The 17,501-nt window shown below is 37.1% G+C and overlaps 1 long non-coding RNA gene across 1 annotated transcript; it reads left to right on the top strand.

Annotated features, from left to right (window-relative positions):
• The first annotated feature begins 1,350 nt into the window (after positions 1–1,350).
• LOC124171824 lies at positions 1,351–13,690 on the top strand. Its single transcript, XR_006867976.1, has 4 exons — positions 1,351–1,559; positions 2,133–2,235; positions 8,634–8,751; positions 13,495–13,690. It is a non-coding gene; the product is annotated as an uncharacterized LOC124171824 (long non-coding RNA).
• Positions 13,691–17,501: the final 3,811 nt, after the last annotated feature.

The following is a 17,501-nucleotide window of genomic DNA, read 5'->3' on the forward strand; positions in this document are numbered from 1 at the left end:
TTTCTATGCTGGATTTCATGCTCAATACACCCCATATAGAGAAACTCTTCAAATATTAGATTTGGAACCTTTACTGGTCAGAAGGAAACTTAATGATCTGTTGTTTCTATATAAACTATGCCATGATTTGGTATGTTGCACTTGTCGAAATGATATTAGTTTTAATTGCTTAGTTACCTCAACAAGAAATTGCAACACTTTCTTTGTTAAATTTTGTAAAAACAATATTTTTTATAATAATTTTGACACCAGGTCAATGAGGTTATTTCAACAGTGCATCACATGTGACTGATGCTGACATATTTTATGATTCTTTTGACTCATTTAAACGAAATATGTTAACATATTTGCTGCCAATACACTACCTATCCACTTAATGAAATTGTATATGATATGCTACCTTTATTGTACAATAATTGTAACTTTAAATGTATTACTTTTCTTGTAATTTTCCTTACAGTTAATATTTGTAAATTGGGTTTACTCCCGTAAAATAAATATTATTACTATTATTTTTTTTCCGTTGTTTGTGGCCCTAAATTTGTTGCCACCATGGCATTTGTATTTATTCAGAGTGCTTAAATTGTTTTTTGCCAGAAGTGGAAATATGCCGAGTGGATGTGATAAATATAAAATAATTGAAGGTGTGCGTCATTTCTAGATGCAAACAGACCAAAGTTAGCATTATATAAACGCTGTTTTCTTTACATGGGGCCAAATTTATTTCATTTACTGCCCGCCAGAATTTAAAAAAATAAATCCTCAAATGTGATGGTAAGACTGGTTTTTCTCGCAAGAAATAATTGAAAATTTATTTTGATGTTATTTATTTAAATCACTCATGTATCATTTACTGCATTATTATTTTTTTATTGGCATACATTTTGTTATTTGATGGTGGTTCCATTCTGGTCCTATGACCTTGGAGACCACCTAAAGCTCCTTCTCTTGTTAATTTTGTATTCAGATGTAAAAAAAATGGAGGGGTAAATATATTAGGTATTATTATTATTACTATTATTGTTATTATTATTATATGAATTACAATTAGTATAATAGCAATATATTCACTCCGAAGACATCAAAATCTTCCGCCAAAACATTGAGTTGGCGGGAGATCTACTTCTCCCGCCGAAACATTCAGCTGGCGGGAAAGCGAGGTTTTAATTAGAGAGGTTAAGTGTTAATGGCATCTTATATATGTTCAATCACTGGATTTAATTTCTTAAATAAATATGTAGACTGAAGGCAGAAAATTACGGCATAAGTGAAACCATAAATGTTATATCATACCTTGTAATCAAGCTACGGCCACATTTTCGTTATAGAGGGCCGCTCGTCCGCATGGGCATTGCGTAGCAGTCAATGGCTATCAACAGTGAACGGTAAATCCCAGCTAAGCTTGAGCGTTTTATTAAATTATATAAAAAAAAATAGGAGGTAATAATTTTGCGAGTTGCAGGATAACAGTAATTAGAAGACTCAGGCATACCATAAGAACGATCTCTGAGTGCGGGTTAACGACGATTGCCTAAGTCACTACGGGTTGAAAGTATAAGGTAAGATATAAATTGAAATTTGTGCATGGTTTGGCCGTTTGTTTATTCTTCGGAGGATTCGGAGGAGAATTCTGTATTATGTGCTTTCCTCGTTAACCATAATTAATTATTCTGGGAGTGTAATTCATGGCTAATATTTAAAGCGTAGAATAAAAGAGATTCTTCGTGTTTTAATTATTAGAAGGAAATACTCGATTTTTATAAGCTCACGTAGGTCACATATTTAAGTATGTTAATGTTGACAGTGAGGGCTGGTCTCCATTTTGCTATGATAACTGACAGACTATCTGTAACTTATATGACTAATATATCAAAGGTTAAATATTGCCGATGCTGATTCCTTTCTCTTAGTAGTCCAGCTAAGGTGCTGACCACAAATAGGAAACAATTTTTTGATGAATTTTTGCATTAAATTAAATAAAAATGTTGTGCTGTATTGACTTCTGTTAGAATTAAGTAATTTGCAGTTGCTACTGCAACTGCATGACTTCGAAGTTAAACGTGAGAAAGAAGCTTCATCACGTGTCAGGCATCTTTGTTTGGACGATACACTAAAGGCATAATTATTTACAGGAGAAATCAAGAGGAAGAGTATTGCCGGAGCAAGCTATTGCCTTTAGGTTCCCACAATAAACTCCGTCGGTTGTTCATCTACAGGATCAAGAAGGTCGTGAAGGTATGCGTTTGTTTCTTCGTTGCATGATTTAAGTTTTATGGGGGCATAATTTACATTTATTATACATTAAAGAGTTCGATGTAACAGAAAATTGTTCATGTATTGATTAGTAAAAGAAGTAGTTGGCCTATTTTAATCTATTCAATCAGGTTACATAAAAAACCTATTAATTACTCTCTGCGTGTCGCCGTATTGGGATTATTGCAAACGGACTGCAGATCGTTTCAAAAGAACTGAGGCACGAATAATTAAACAATTTGTTTTTAGGGCAACATTTAACATGCATTTTAAGTACTTTTATGTTGAACATGTACTTGAAGTGAGGAGGTGGTAATGAGGGATAAAAATATACTTATAGCCTATCAAACACATACTTACCCAATTTACCAAGCGTTTGATATTATGTTCACTAGTTCCCATCATGTCGTAGTCTACCTCGCTTTGCACTACTAAGAAATACCTAATTTTGGAGAGCTTTGGTAATAAATTAAATTTAAATCGCAAGTAAAATATATCGGGAAGGAATTAGCTTGTCTAGGATTAAAATTATATCCAGTTAAAAATGGATAGTAAATTTAACGCAGCTATAGTTACTTATAACTTGAAATAAGAACTAGATGTGTGTAAATATCTGATCATGCATGAGTGTGAAGCCCGTGAAGACATATTTTTGTATACTTTCTACAATAATTCACATTTTGTGGATTGCATTACACGTGCATCCTACATTAAATAGTCTCGAGTAAAATAAGAAATATCGTATTAAAAAGCATCACATGGAAGTACTATCCCCATTTAAGTGAGTGCACTCGAGTAACTTGTGTAAGGATATTTATAAAACACCGTGTGTCGCTATTTGTTATTGATTTCCAATGCATTGCAGCCTGCTTCAGGTGAGCTGTGGAATGAATAATTACAAAACGTAAAATATCTCGGATGTATAGCATTTACCAGGACTTTGAAGTAATTGTATGTTTTAAGTGGATTTGTAACATCTAAAATAAATTTGGAGTAGTGTTTCTAGAGGCAATTTGAAACTTTCCTTCGTGACCAATTATACCAATCTTTTGCTATTGCGGATGCCGATTCCCTGTCCTGGAGGTTATACCAAACACGCTGGTCGCCAATAATAAATCCCGTATTCTACTGATTTTTGCTTGTAACCGAATTTATGAATCAAAACGAAATAATGCATAAACAAAAATTCAATCAGGTTGTACTATGTGGCTCGTATTTAAACATCTGCAGATTGTACCCTAAGGAATGGATTTCATATGGAAATACATTAAAAGCCACAGAGCAGTGCTCTTCAGGAGGTGCCTACTCATTGCATAGTCCTTTTGTACACAAAACGCATCATACAAAATTAGATCAATAGTATAAATTTAAACTGATTATACGACATTACGACATTTGTCTACATTCAATTTTCATTGTTGACGCGCTTTGAAATTCTTTGGACTCTCCACATAAATGATTTAATAATGTCGGTAGGTGCTATGTTACCGAGTCTCAAATGCGAAATATACCGCATATGCATAGTGTATATTGCGGGAAATTTATAGAGAAGATTATCCCTTAAAACTATACTTAAACTCCTTTGATTGAAGCTTTTTATATTTTCATTGAATTAATTCTGTTATTAGCATAGTATATCATAAACAGGGCATCTCTAGTTACATGGCATTTTATGTGATACACCAAATATATTACTATGGTAACTTTACAATTAAGCTTAGAGCATCGCATGCTCATGCTCATCGCATTTAAAATTACTGTCTAATGTACCACCTGAATACTCATACGTGTACTCAAGGGATCACATTGTCATGTAATAATTTGTTGCTAATTGTGAAGGCTCGCATAGTCACGTAGTACTATCCAAAAAATCTTGTGCTCATGAAATCTGCATTAAAAAAGGGATCAATTGATATTTTTTCTTGTTAATGGCTAAATTAAAAATCTTGAGACCACTGAACAAACACATTGAGGTCACGCCACATATTTTTTCATGCTGTTGATTGGTCTTTATTTGATGAGATAAATCTAATTTCATCTGCCTATAATCTCATGAAAGAGTTTTCCTCATAGCTGAATAACGTCTTATCAGAAATATTATAATAATATTTGCACTGAAATCTATCCTTGTGGTACTCCACACAGTAATTTCCTTCTTTCACAGTAATTTCCTCCATCCAGAAATCCAATATCCATAGATTCCTTTAGATGGTTATTCATCGAAACCACCATATCTCTTTCAGACGTATATTTTGAGCATGACCATAATTGAATCTAAAGCTCAGGTAAAAAGTGTCTTCAGGGACTTAATTCCAGGGAGGATGAGGTTTTCATTACTAAGACAATAATTTATTAATATAACCACAACAGTGCAAACATTTCTAGGCACATGGATTCCATACATACACTCGGAGCCATAGGCAGATTGAGGGAGGGGGGGGCACGGGGGACGTGCCCCCCCTCCGGGCGCTTAAAAATAGACAAGATTGTTAATACGGTTATCATTCACTTTGTTTTGTGCATTAAAAAGCCTCAGTAATTAAATTTCATATTAATAACTTTCATATTAAAATAAAGAGAATACTTCGTACAATAATCGTTGTATGATGTTTTTAATCTCAAGTATGACAAGACCATTTGCCTTTCAGACCCTTGTGGTCCCCCAGAAAAAAATTCTGGATCCGCCCTTGCTCGGAGCTACACGTTTCTGCATAATTTAAATGAAATAACATATCTTCCCCCACGAAGAGCCGTTATCTACCACCTCTTTAATTACGTCTTGTTTTACAGTGTTCATTATATACTGCACAATCATTTAATAATTACTTCCTTTGAACTGATATTATAACCTATGCCAAAACAAAAATGTTCGTGGCGTTTATGTCTGCATTAGACATAAGGGCCTACCGAGTGAGTCAAACTAGGGGGGCAAGCCATGGTTTTTCAAGTTGTAGGTATAAGATTTAAGCATGGAAAAGGTGAATGAAATCAACATTTTAAGGAAAATGTAACAGCTCTTTATTAGTTTCTAAAATTATTTGCTCGAAAAAATATTATTTTCCTTAAAGACATTTGCGATTTTTGCTTCTGGGGGGGGGTTGGGTGTACCTCGCTGGGTACACCCAAGATTAGACATTGAAAATGGACCTTTAAACTATCTCAATGTTTCCTTAAAGACCTGAAATTCAGAAGAATAATCGATTATGCATATTCTTGATTCTTTGATGTTTAATTTCTTTCATGGTTTGAAATACCTAAACGCTTATTTGCTCTTTTTTTTAAGTGATTAATATACCAATAATAATTAAATGACTTACATCACACCACGGATGGCGTCCGTAGAAGTTTATTTTAATATTACTCATTTGTAATGTTTTTACTTCACCACTATCTCTTTTCTGAAGGGAATATTTTGCATTTTAAAATCAAATATGGTTGTAATCTCTAGCTCTGTAGTAGTAGCAAGTGTTCCATAGAAGATTCCTCTGAAAGAAGCTGGATGATCATTGATCAACACTGATCTAATAGACCTAGGGCTTGGTTTTATGGAACCTTTTTTCATTTAACCATCAAAGTTTTAAATTCTAACTCGATATTGAATCTATAGCTTTTACAATCCTTTTTTATTGGGGGTAATGAAATGACAATCTTCAAATTATTTCAGTAGGAACCTTTTAATATTCAACCCACAGCCTAATTTCACAGCCTCCTCTACCCTCAATTACGTCAATACTTTTTCCTTCATCATTCTGCCCTACGACTTCCGTTTCCATAACAAGTTCCCTTTCGTCTATAAAATGCAAATTTTCTTGTAATTTGACATTTTTTTTCATCTTTAGATCGCAGTGCATTTTTTGGTCAACAAAAACTTTGTGAAAGTCGTTATGAGTATTCAGATAATTTTGAATGCAGCTTAACAGTTCAATGTTCTCGTATGGGAACAGATTTATAAAAATTCATGAAAATTAAATTTCGTATCTGTGATTACTTTCATAACTTTCATTATGTAAACGAAGTATGGTAGTATATTTTAAAGTGAGTTGCATGACTTGTGTGTACATTGGTCGTCAATTATACCTTTTCAAAATTGGTCATTTTCATCACCTCTGTAGCGAGTACGCGGTTTATTCCTTATTTTTCCATACACTCGCTCTCCAGTAACAAATGCTCATTTGTTCAAAAGATCAATATATATTACATTTTTAAACTTAGTTTTTTGGTGAAAATTACATTCATTCCTTAAGCAAAGGCAAAATTTTGTGGCGTGTTCCCATTTGGGAACATGCTTGAAAGCACATTCAAAAATTTTTATTCGGGTTTTCTTTCATAATATCTCGTAATTGGTTATAAAATAAATAGGATTTGCAAAAAGATAATAAAAATCAATTTGTTAAGATAGTTCGATTATTAAAGGGTTAACATATGAATCTTGCAAATGAATTAATTATTTTAGTCTAATGTTGATATCCTGGAAATTTTTGTTGTCGCCCGTTCCTTATCTGCCTCGCATTTCTGGATTTTATTCCTGGAATTAGGGCATCATCAGGACTCAATTGTTTATTTGGGCATGGAAAGGTACGTACTTACGGTCACGAAGCGACGCCCTGCAAATTCTTAGAGCAATTTCCTCTGAATATTGCCTACATTCCATAAAATTAACATCATCTCAACGAGAGCAGCTCAGCTGAGTTTATATTTTTTTAAATTATAACAGTATCACTTAATATCCGCATTCAAAACCCTACGCGTGAGCACAGTTATACAATCAAACTCTTATGATGACATTTCGATGAAAATAGAAAGGGCAGATTTTGGGGAACAAACAATATTAGAATACGTATGGCAGCATAATACTGGAGACTGTCTCACGCGCTTATTCGTTTTATCGATTTTGAAATCAGATAAATGTAGTTAAAGCCAGTAAATATCACACCCACATAGTCTGTCAACCCAAAGAATGGTTTGTTATATGAGGGTAGATCTCACCCCGGATTAGCGTACAGGTGCGTGAACTTCACGCATCCACGGTATGAGGGCCAATTCCATTCCCTGAGCTAGCTCGTATTTCGAGGGTTTTATCTTCGAGGAGCCTGGAGAATTGAATCCCGCCACAAGCCAAATTCTCTACCCATTGGACTACCACGATTCCCAGTAAGAACAAATAGAAAAATAAGTGATGAAGATACGTGCGTACTTCTAATACATGTCTTTTTCAACGATACCTTATTAGCCTTATGATAACAACATTGAATAAATGACGCATGTATGCTACGCACAAACTCGGCTGAAAATTTCGTTTGCATACTACTGAAATTTAAATTCGCTGTTGGTTTTCACCGATATAGCCGTATTACTGCTTGGTGTCCATGGGCATTTCTTAACGGAATTCGCCTTCTCCTCCTGGAAATGGATATCTGATAAATATTTAACACGAGCTCTTACTTAAGATTGTCGGTGAAAATTTTTAACGACGTTCACACACCTCAGGATATCGCATTGATTCTATTAAAAGGAAGCTATCGTAACACTAACTAATTGAATCACATACTCGCGCCTTTATAAATCAAGTGGTGGTTATTACGCTGGTCTATGAAAAATTGATCGTATATTTTCTTCTACATAAGAGGTTGACAATACACCTTACATATACCTTAATACAGTTTCGAGACCAGAACAAATGCGCGGGCGAGCTCCTGTACTCCTATTAATCCGAGAAAGTTCAATTTATTTTAGTAATTTCATAATCGATACCGAATACATTTAAAGTAAATTAATATCTTTCATAGTAAATATAGTAGAAAAGGCACGTTAAACAATATTTTTTCTTGGCTTGGACTTCAATATTTTCAGTGATTTTTCTGCGAAATTTTGGAATTATTGGTTATACATCGTGTAAATGAAACCACCACTAGATCCACCAATCATCTATTACTCAATATTAATTATTTTCTAATTAAGTACCCTAGTACCTACATTAAGGAAATTATACACAACACATCAGTGCCATTAAAATTTCAATGGAGCCATATGCTTTGAAGTTAGCAAGTTTACAAAACTTACTTACTCATTTTTGGCGGTGTTAAAAATTTGTTCCTTGTACACAGTTGGGAATGCATCCAGCTTCCGTGAATCCAAACTTCAAATTATTGAAAAAAAAACTGTGGGAATTGCAAGCACTCAAGTTTGGTTAAGCGCAAGCGACAGAGCTCCTTAAACTTTGGTGTTTTTCTTTTATAGACAGTGGATGAAATTTTTAAAGTCGAACAATGCAGCGTTGACCTCTTTGCATTACGACCTATTTCCTATCGAACATCTGTCATTGACCTCCTGTTGTGACACCCACTTATTGCATTGCAAATTTTCCCTCTTCTTCATTGTAGGGTGCCATCCAGGATGGAATTCTATGTTGAGATTCCAGTCGAAATGCAGGAGGAGTTGGAAATTGAACAGGCCACGTTGGACCAGCCGCAGGAAGTGAATGTTGACCCCGGTCCTCAGGTGAGATGGTTATACAATTAATTCCATGTGATACCTATGATGTCGTCTTCCGGCATGGCAGCAAGGCCATTTAATTCTCCGTGTCTGTTGCCCAGGCTTACAGGCTGTTAGCTCAGAAACAGGATGGTGATCATACCACCGATTGTAGAGTGGGACGGTCTCCTTTCTTTGGCTTTTCAATTTAAACAGACGCCAGATGCATATTATGGATGCTCCGTCAAAAGAGAAGGCATGCCAAGCACACAAATAAGGTCACTGTAAAAAAGTCAGACACCGGATTGGATCAACATCATCATCATTAGTAATAATCCTAAGATTGGTTCGACGCAGATCTCCAGTCCTGTCTCCTATCCGCTAGCCTTCTCATAGCGACGTATTTCTTCTCTTTCAGATCCTTTGTAACCTGCCCTATGTAGCTCATTCGGGGCCGTCCCTTGCCTGTCTTCCTTTCCACCTGTTCTTCTACGTTTGTTTTCATCTGGTTATCGTGTCTTATAATGTGACCAACTAAGTTATCCCATCTTCTCCTTAAGGTTTTTAGAAGACTCCTCTTTTCTCTCACCCTACTAAGCACTTCATCATTACCTACCCGGTCGATCCTTTTCATTGTCATAATTCTTCGGTAGCGCCACATTTCGAATGCTTCCACTCTAAACTTCTCTACTTCTGTCAACGTTCAAGCCTCGCTTCCATAGAAAAACATGCTTCATTTGTAGCATCTGCTGAATTGTTTCCTTACTTCTATGCTTGTATTCTCAGCGGTAAGAAGATTCTTCTTTCTTTCTTGCTTCGTCCATGGTTGTTATATCGGCTTCCCAGTTAAGAAAAACCTTTCATTTCTTCAAGCTTATGCTTTCTTAGGTTAATGTTTGTCCTAGCTTCTCTCTTTTTCTGCATACTAATATCTTAGTCTTCTTTTTGTTGATTTTCAGCTGATATCTGGCGTGGCGATTGTCCTTTCCGTATTTGTCTTCTTCAAATCCTTGTCTCGGCTATCACTGCAATGTCGTCAGCAAATCGAAGCATACTAATTTTTTCTCCGTGGATTATGTCACCCAAAGTCTTCTTCTTAATTTCATTGATGCTTTCTCGATGTAAGCATTAAAAATGATGGGGGAAAGTGCACACCCAGGTCTCACTCCTTTCCTATTATTTCTTCTGCACAGCTAGGTCCACATTTTATCACAGCTACTTGGTTTTTATACAAACTGTGAACAATTCTACGGTCCTTGTGGAGCAGTGGTGCAGCGAGGGGATTTTTTGGGGGATTAAACCCCCCCCCCCCCCCCCCCGAGCTCAGAGAAAGTTTTAAATTCAATCTATTTTAGCTATTTGGATTAATATTGCGTATAGAATAGTGTGAAGATTAACAAAATATCTCTCAGAAGGCCGTAAAACTCAACATTTTGAACCATTTATCTTAATTTTTTTCTAGCGGAGGGCCCCCGCACCTACCGCCTACCCTGACGGGTATACCACACCCCCAGGCACCCCAGTATTAGTTGCCCCTGAAACCACCCTGGCCTTGATTCCTAGCTGTTCCCCTGTAGTGGAGTACTCCTATTTCTTTCAGAATTCTAAGCGTTGAATTTCACTCCACGTTATCAAATGCCTTCTCTAAATCGACAAATGCTATGAAAGTCGGTTTGTTCTTCTCCATTCTCTTCTCTGTGAGCAGCCTACGAGCCAAAATTGCTTCTCTTGACCTCTTTTTTTTTCCTAAAACCGGATTGGTCCTCATCCGGGAATTCATCTGCTCTTCGTTCAATTCTCCTGTAAATGATTCTTGTCAGAATCTTCGACGCATATGTAGTCAGGCCTATAGTCTTGAAGTCTTTACACTTCTCTGCTCGTTACTTCTTGGGTATAGGAATTATGACATCCTTCTCGAAGTCACTAGGTAAATCTGTTGAGTACATATCGCTGATATTTTTATACAGTTGAGTTAAGACTTTTTCCCCTGCATTTTTCGTTAGCTCTGCTGGAATATTATGTATTCCTGTGGCCTTATTCTTTCGCATGTCTCTTATTGCAGCGTCAAAGTCCGATCTTAAGATGTAAGCTCTCATGTCTTCCTTTTCTACTTAACCTTCCTTCCCGATAATATTTTATCTAATTTTGCTTCCGTTGTATAACTTCTCAAGATATCCATTCCATCCGCCGGCTTTGTCTTCGTTCTCAATTAAAATATTTCCGTAATTGTCCATTATGGTATTTCGTCTTGTATTCCTTTCCCTGAAATGGTTCCTCACTATTCTATTGGCCGCTTCCACTTTCCCTAGTGCGAGGTTATTTTGCATTTGTTCATCATCCACGCTTCTCTGGCTTTCCTCGCTTTGCGACAAATCTCGTTCCTTATTCCCTTGTAACAAATCTGTCCTTCCTCAGTATTCGCATTCTTATACCTTCTCCGTTATTCAATGAGGTCTAGGACTTCATCCGTGATCCATGGATTTTTCTTAACACATTTTCTACTCTCCCTAAACCTTCTCTATCGGCCTCCTGAAGCCCACTTTTGATATTTTTCCAGCTATTCTCCACTGATGTCTTAGTCTGATTTAATCCTATCTTGCTCTCCACTACTCCTTGAAAGGCCTGCTGATTTTTTGGCTCCTTTAGTTTCTCCAATTGCCATTCCTTTTTCGCTGATTTTTTTTATTTCCTGAATATAAGATGACATTTCATCATCACTAGTTTATGATCGCTGTCAATATCGCTGATTATATCTGCCCCCGGGAAGCTTTTGAAGTCCTTTATCTGGTTCCTAAACCTATGACCTACTACAATGTAAGTTGGTTGAAATCTTCTTTCGTCTCCTGGCATTTTCCATGCACACCTCCTTCGCATGTGATTCTTAAACAGATTTACGCAACCATTAATTCGTGTTCTATACAAAACTCTAGAAGCTTTTCCCCTCTTTCATTTCGATTTCGTAATCCATATTTTCTGGTTATTTCCATATTTCTTCTATTGTGACCCTCGCCGACGACAGCGTTCCAATCGCCTAAAACATTGAGGTTTTCTTCACCCCTTACCTGTTTCATTATTTCCGAGATATTATCGTAGACGTATTCAACTTCTTCGTTCTCGTAGTTTGTCGTAGGCATTGAAAGCTGTACCTCTACTGTATCTACCGGCTTAGTCAGTCACTCTACCATATCTATCCTTTCATTGTACTGTACGAAGATTTTCACACCCATTCCGGCGCTCTTTCTTTCTTACCGTGTAGAGATCCTGTGTGTATAATCCTATAGCTTCCACTCTAAAAGTCTCCCTCCTCAGGCTAATTTATTTCTCTGATTCCTTGCACGTCTAGATTCAATCTTTGCATTTCCACCTTAAGGTTTTCTGGCTTACCGCAGGTCCGAAAAGACCTCACATTCCATGTACCTATCCTCATAACTTTATCACAGGTGACCGAAACCCTCTCGTGTAGTCCCCACCCGGAGATACGAATGGGGGACTAATTTACCTCCGGAATGTTTTACCTGAGAGTATTCAATCTTGTCTTATTATTTAACTTAGAGTAGCTGCAAAACCTTGGGATAATAATGTAGTGATTTCCCCTTGTCTGCCACATCGCAGTACTACAGCCGTTAAAGTAAATGTTACCACGCCTGCAGTGAAATGAGTGTAGTTGAACTGGCCATCGTGGTCTCAACCTTCACTCGAATGAAGAAAAGCTGCTGTCCTCTCCCCCGGGTGGTGAGAGGCATCTCTCGTTGGCGGTCTCTCGTCGCCGAGTAACGGCATCTTCACAGGCTTCATGTATCATTTAGATGGCCTATCTTACCCAGTGACCCATACCACCGTGGAATGTGGCCGCTTATTGTCCACGACAACTTATTCGAGAAGTAAACTTGCTAACTTCTATATTTCGAGGTTGATCAGACCGGAGATAAGATCTTCAAAGACAGGAAGACGTGAGACAGCCGGATAGGCAAAGAACGGCTCTCAAAAATGGGTAAATTATCAGTGAAAATTCAGTCAATTTGAAAATTATGTATCAGTATACAACTTGGAAAGTGACAATGGCTGCCTCTTTCAGCAATGAAGTAGATTTTCTAATATAATCTATTCATGAATCAGATGACTGTACTTTTTGACTAGATTTTATTCTTGGTGGAGGTATGCCTTTTTTTTCAGAAAATATGCAAAGAATGTTGAAATAAACTTGCACAGATCGTAGCCTTTTCCAAGGAATTCGTGATAAATGTTGCAAAGTAATTAATTGCAATCATCCCACAAATTGGTGGAATTAGCTAGAAACTGTTTAAAATCTAACTCATATTTGTAGCCTGGAGCAATTTAATCATTTGGAGAATTATTTCATGATGAGGTTGTATCGGTTTATAGCGCTTTTGCGCACGAGGAAACTGAAATATTTGGTATTTTATTTTGATGCACTACTGAAATCCAAACCAAATTTCATGGAATTTTTTCATTTACATTTTGTCTCGTCAATGAACATATCTGAAATGGGGCTCAATGTCATTAATCTTCAGCAATTATACGCCATATATTTAATATGTAATGATGCAGACCTTTATTTTTCGAAAAAAATATAAAAATATAGCAATGAGCAATTGATACCTTTATAGCAGCAAAGGATCTATTGAAGCGGCTACCTTGTTATCAGTCAAAAGGATTTTACTCTCTAGCAAACGGCTTTTAATAATTAGACCAACGAGTCACAGATTGTATACCCAATCATCATGGTTATAACGTGGAATTCTTTTCTAGGGTTCCCAGATCCAGCATGGTACGCACGCAGGAAAAAAGACCCATGTCTGTAGAATATGTTCTAAGACATTTGGCCAAAAGAGCTCCCTTGTGAAACATTTACGAACCCACACGGGAGAAAGGCCATTTCGATGTTATGTCTGCGATAAGTGCTTCTCTAGAAAGTGCACACTAAAAAACCACCTGCGTACCCACACAGGTGAAAAAAGATTTCACTGCACCGAGTGTGAATATTCATTCGCTAATAAGTGCAGTCTAACCGACCACATGCGGAGACACACCGGAGACACACCGTATGAATGCTCAACATGTTTACGCCAATTTTCCAGGTTGTTTAGCATGAAGAGACACTTAAGAATTCATAAAGAGAAATCTTAGAGAAACCTCTGTTGCATTATTTCTTACTACTATAGGCCGTTTTACACGGGGCACGTACTTGCACAATCTGACGTGTGTACGAAGGAACAGTCAAAATTGCGTCGTGTAAAGTGGTGAATTACGAGAACACATGCGAGGACACGTGGACGTGAGATGGCAAAATAGCCCCTATTCTAATTCCGTTCATGCATTCGCGCAATTCCATGCCATGTTAGAAATTAATGCAGGTCTAACCTGCGCAATTCCGTGCCCCGTGTAAAACGGCCTTAGTAGATAACGGCACCAATACCCTGTGTTGTGACTCTGGTCGACGTGACGATCGATCGATCCTCTCAATTTTGACGGGCTTATATACCCTAAATCTGTCCAGCCTCCGGTGAGTATATATACCACCTCTTCGGCGGCGATGATTTTAAGCTAAGTGCGTAAGCAGGAAAAATGACGATTCAAGTGTAAAGGGACCAGTGTAACCTTTCCAGTGTTAGTGAAGGAGAAGTAGAGTTTTTCGTACTTAGCAGGGAATACTATCCGTCCTTGTGTAATGAGACAGCAGTTATCAAGTGCGCCTTGTGCTTTTTACTGGACCGGAAGAGAACAAGTGACGAATACAGGTGCTTACAAGACAAGCCACTCAAGGCGCTGGCGTACGTGGCGGTAAGCATAAAACACATGCAAACATACAACACTTCCCCTTGATTTTCTAAACATAGACAAATCATAAATGATGATCAAAACAGTACTTTCAAAATAAAATCTTGAAACCTTTAAATCATACATGGTCAAAGATATTTAGCAAAGATCACACAGATAGTACAAAATCAAGCAATACGTTTAGTTTAATGGCTATCTGACTCATGTATGTTCAAGTGAAACAATGAAATGGGTCTCCCCCTGGAATAAACAATAGTACATAGTCAATTAGAATATACCATCAACTTCATGGACTTTCCTTAAGCCAATCATCACACACAACTGCTGTGTTTTAGCTCCAGGGAAAACCCTTAGTTAGTTAATTAGCAATATTCATATTGGATGACACATATTCAATGGAAATCTTTCTCCTTTCAACAACGTCTTTCATAAAATGTTTCTTCACATCAATAGCTTTAGATCTGTCACCAATGATGTCATCTTTGGCAAGAGTGATAGCTGTCATATTGTCAGCACAGATAATAATAGGAACTTTACACAGATTTTGCACATTCAGTTCCTTCAACAAGTTTTGAAACCTAATTCCTTCCTTTGCAGCAATAGCCCTGGCAATATACTCAGACTCCTGCGTAGAGGTGGCAACAATAGTTTGCTTTTTACACAGCCAATGGATAGCAGCTCCAGCCATAATCACAGCCATGCCACTAAATATTTTCTATCTAGTCTATTGCTGGCAAAATCAGCATCACTGAAGATTACAGGTTCTTTATAACATTTAGAGTACACTAATCTATAATCAATGGTAGATCTCAAATAGCGGAGTACATGTTTAGTACCGCAGTTTACTTTTTTCCGCTTAAAATTCAGTTTATACACTAGAAAATGACTCCCAAAAGTCTCCCGAGTTTCGCAGGCTAAAAAATACCGCCCACTAATCTTACGCCGTGACTCCATAATTCAGTAGGAGTCCAAGATCCAAGCCCAGTAGCTGCAGGTTTGGAAGAGCCACGTTGTGTTTAAAGGAGAACATGGCTGAAATAAGGAAAAATTACAAGTGGTGCATTGCTACTCTGTGCAATAACACCCCAGAAAAAAATTTCGTCTGCATTCCCACGGAGGAAATTAGAAGAAAAGCCACGATGTATGCCGTCTATCGGGACGAGCGTTACGGAAAAATAAGAGTATAATAAACGGAGTGATAAACCCGTGTGCTATGTGAGCGAAGATAACTTTAATATATATAATATTTTCATAGTTCATCGACTGAATAACTTGAAACTGAGATTTTTCTATGATTCGGCCGCCGTAGAATAAAAAGTCAACTTCTCAACAAAAATCGAGATACTTGTTTCTCGATGGGTACGATGGACTCGAATTATTTATGGCACTTGTTCAATTTCAGTTACGGAAGGGCATAGAGAATTCCATGATGTTTAAAATCAAGGGAGGAAATATGAAAATAAAGAGCAACGTTGATCCTCATGCATTCGAGTGCCAGCCAAGAAGACAGCATTTTCTTCTACTGTCGGCGTCAAAATGATGTGCCGTTGTACTTTGCAAATTTATATCATGGCTTCACTGCATGCTATAATAATGAACTATACGTCATTTCAAAGAAAATTTTATCCTGAATTCTGATTTATTTTATTACAAAAAAATTCAAAAATGTAGACACACCAGTGCAATAAATGACTCAGCGCACCGAAAAATTAGCTGTTTTGTCAACTTCATGAACTTTGTAACTCAACCTAGGGAAAACTACTACGCCTACAGCATTCATCTTCCACAATAATTTACACTCATCAGTGCGGATTTTTAAATTGGCTTTTGGGTATTTCTATAACTTATATTATGTTATAAATTAATGAAAATATTTAAACATTATCTTGTCCCATAGTTTACCCCGAAAGATAAAATAAAACTGATAGAAACACTTCCAATTTATTTGTAATTTTCTTATGGTCCATAATCTATAAAAATATTGATATTTGTGAATGTTAATCAACTCTTTAATGCTATGTTGCCAAACGGGGCCGCGCCGGCAAGCAGCTGCTGTGAGAATGTATAGGAGACGCATTATAAAGGAAGTTGTAGATGGAAAAAGAATTGAATCCAGAGGTGGTCACAAAAATGAATCGCAGCATTCTTTCATTTTAATCTACGCCGTTGCTTGCTTTTCAGAAAAAGTTGAGTCACAATTAAAGGAATGTTCCGCGGCCCTTGATTTGGAAACTGTGGAGATAAGAAGAAGACACGTGTGGATCAGCAATTTCCATTCAGTTGGCTGTCAGGATAAACCAAGGATCCATTTAAAGGTTGTCAGGCCATCGTATAAAGTAGGATTGATGTGCACCACAGGGGAAATGGGGTGTTTGAGGGAAAGTCAAACCCAAAGTTGCCCAAAGAATGTGCAGTTCTCTCGTATGTTGCTCTTTCCCCAGTTAAAACCAAATAGAAATTGGATTGGGATGATATTTTCACCACGGATTCCAGTGATAGTGAGAGCAGGTGAAGCTTATCCCTCTAGGATTTCCGATACGGAATTTTTAAGTGACAACGATTGCGATGGCGATGAGCTCATCTTGAGAGTAGGTTCCAGATGTGTCGTGAGAAAAGCTCCCATGGCCTCTGCTTGGAAAATATTCATATTTTAATGTTACTTCAGGAAGGCCTTAATTACAAAAGTAACTTATTAACACCTGAAGACGTTGTGTTTATTATATTGATCGAAGTGCGATTGACTGATTCTTTCTGCAGAATAGGAAGTGGCTTCGGGGTTTTTGAGTCACAAGCTGGTAGATTGTGTTGGAAATTAGTGCATATTATCGCTACTAAATTGAAACAATTAATAGTCTGGCTTCCTCAGATTCCAGTCTTAAAGAGCTTCCTGTCGCCTTAAAGGCAAGGTATTTTTAAGTTGAAAGTATCATCGACAGCTTCGAGGTGGAAAATAAGTTCACCATAAGACTCTCTACCGG

The sequence above is a fragment of the Ischnura elegans genome, chromosome X (genome assembly GCF_921293095.1).
Source record: "Ischnura elegans chromosome X, ioIscEleg1.1, whole genome shotgun sequence".
Taxonomy (NCBI): Eukaryota; Metazoa; Arthropoda; class Insecta; order Odonata; family Coenagrionidae; genus Ischnura; species Ischnura elegans.